Source organism: Gossypium hirsutum, chromosome A12 (genome assembly GCF_007990345.1).
Source record: "Gossypium hirsutum isolate 1008001.06 chromosome A12, Gossypium_hirsutum_v2.1, whole genome shotgun sequence".
Classification (NCBI taxonomy): domain Eukaryota; kingdom Viridiplantae; phylum Streptophyta; class Magnoliopsida; order Malvales; family Malvaceae; genus Gossypium; species Gossypium hirsutum.
Window position 1 is genome coordinate 40,254,154 of NC_053435.1, and position 2,382 is coordinate 40,256,535.

Sequence of the window (2,382 nt, forward strand, 5' to 3'; positions counted from 1 at the left end):
ACCCTTGAAGACTTGTCAAAGTTGCATTCAAGCCCCTCCACAATTGGTGGCTTTATGGATTTGCCCCAAGCCATATTTAGCAAAGTTGAAGCCATCAACTTTGCCACATAGATGGCCGACCAAGGGGTGGCTCTTTGGCTGCTATTTTTAGAAAATTTTAGCTGCCACATTCAGCTATAAAAACCCCCCTTGGCTGATCATTCAAAGCGCACCTCAATTCATTCACATCTCTTCTCTCCTCTCTCACTTTCTCCTCTCATTTTCCCTTTCAAAATCCCTTGCTCTTGTGCCGATTTCGCCCCTTGGAAAAGGGTTCTTCTTCAGAAATTTTGGAGCAGCAATTGAGTGTTCATAGAAGCCTTGATCAGCGAGGACAACAAAGAACGAAAAATGGAGCAACTTTGTCAAAGCCTCAGAAAAACACCAGATTTGATTCTTGTTCCCTATCTCTTTAATTTTTGTTGTTGTTATGATGAACATATCTATGAATATTTATGTTGTTGGAATGGTTAATTTAATCAGTTTAGCTTGAATTTAATTCGTGTTGGTTTGATTGCATTTTATCTGCTTAAATTATTAAAATTGTGTTTATGCTGTTGTAGGCCTCGGTAAAATGCTTGATTAAGTAAAATCATGCCTAAGTTATTCTTGCATTACAATTGTGAGATATCTAATGAATTAATTATTTAAACGGATTGAAATTTTAATTAATGGACACAATACTTAATCAGTGCATGTTTATTCTTCTAAGGTAGCTGAAGGTTAAATTAGCAATGTATTTGGGGATACACTTGCCTTGCGTAACTTGCAAGATTATTTTGATTAAACTGTTTCAAGGTAAGAATACCTTGTTACCTCACATAGTCTTTTATATGCTCTTTGGATTTTATTAATCGTTTGAATTAACATAGGGATATATTAAGAGATGAATGGATTTGTGTAGGTGAATATGTTCATAAGTTAGCAAATTACCAAGTTGCCGAGAATTTATTCGTAACAGCATAAGCATGAGCTTAATAATTCTAAATTAAAGAAATGTAATTAAATCAACACAAGTATGTCATCTTGATTAAATCATATTTTAAAATCCTGCATTTGAGATTTATTTCTTTAGTTTACTTAGTTTAAAATCTTAGTTTTTAATTACCCTCTTCAAACAAAATATTTTTCTTCACCAAAGTGTTTTAAATAGTATTCATAAATAATTATTTTCATAGTCCCTGTGGGTACGATAACTCGACATTTACTTGTCACTTTATTACTTGTTGCGATTGTGTACACTTGCACATTTTCGTCATTCCAAGTTTTTGGCGCCATTGCTGGGGACTGTTTTAAAAAGTTATTTGTGAATTTGTTAGTTTACATTTTGGTTTATTTTTTTTCTTTGTTTAATTTTTAACTTAATTAATTTTTCTATGATCATTCAAGGTGTTTATGAGTATTGACTGAATTATTGACCTACTCCCTGTATACCTTGAGATAGAACGAACTTCTTGAGAGCGAAGAAGACAAGCAAATCAGAAAAGGAACGAAGAGATGAACTTCCAAAATTCGATCCAAGGAAATGGAGCAAACCCTGCTCAAAATCCTATCCTTATTGCTGATGATAGGGATACAACTTTACGACAGTATGCCGTGCCAGTATTTCATGATCTTAATCCGGGTATTAGGAGACTCGAAATTGAGGCACAATAATTTGAGCTGAAGCCAATCATGTTCTAGATGCTTCAGACAGTGGGCCAATTTAGTGGAATGCCTACCAAAGATCCTTACCTACATTTAAGACTATTTATGGAGGTGAGCGATTCTTTCAAGTTAGCTGGAGTACCCAAAGATGCATTACGATTGAAGCTTTTCCCATATTCACTGAGGGACAGAGCTCGAGCTTAGTTGAACTCATTACCACCGGACTCAATTTCCACATGGCAAGAGTTAGCAGAAAAATTCCTTATGAAGTATTTCCCGCCTAACAAGAATGCTAAGTTGAGGAACGAGATCACTGCCTTCCAACAAATGGATAATGAGTCCTTGTATAAGGCATAAGAAAGGTACAAAGAGTTACTATGAAAGTGCCCTCATCATGGAATCCCACATTGCATCCAACTTGAGACATTTTAGAATGGTCTCAATGCTCACATGAGGATGGTAGTGGATGCTTCTGCTAATGGTACTCTCCTTTCTAAGTCTTATAATGAGGTTTATGAAATCATTGAGATAATTGCCAGCAACAATTACCAATCACCAACCAATCGAGTAGTGTCGGGAAGACGAGTTGCTAGAATACATGTAGTAGACACTCTTACTTCACTCGAATCTCAAGTATCATCAATATCCTCAATGTTAAAAAATCTTACTACTAATGGGTCTAACAGTTTTGTAGCA

At 35.4% G+C, this 2,382-nt stretch overlaps 1 non-coding gene across 1 annotated transcript; it reads right to left on the minus strand.

Moving 5' to 3' along the window:
- Nucleotides 1-1,980: 1,980 nt before the first annotated feature.
- On the minus strand, nucleotides 1,981-2,087 carry LOC121211876 (small nucleolar RNA R71). Its single transcript, XR_005907093.1, has one exon. It is a non-coding gene; the product is annotated as a small nucleolar RNA R71 (small nucleolar RNA).
- Nucleotides 2,088-2,382: the final 295 nt, after the last annotated feature.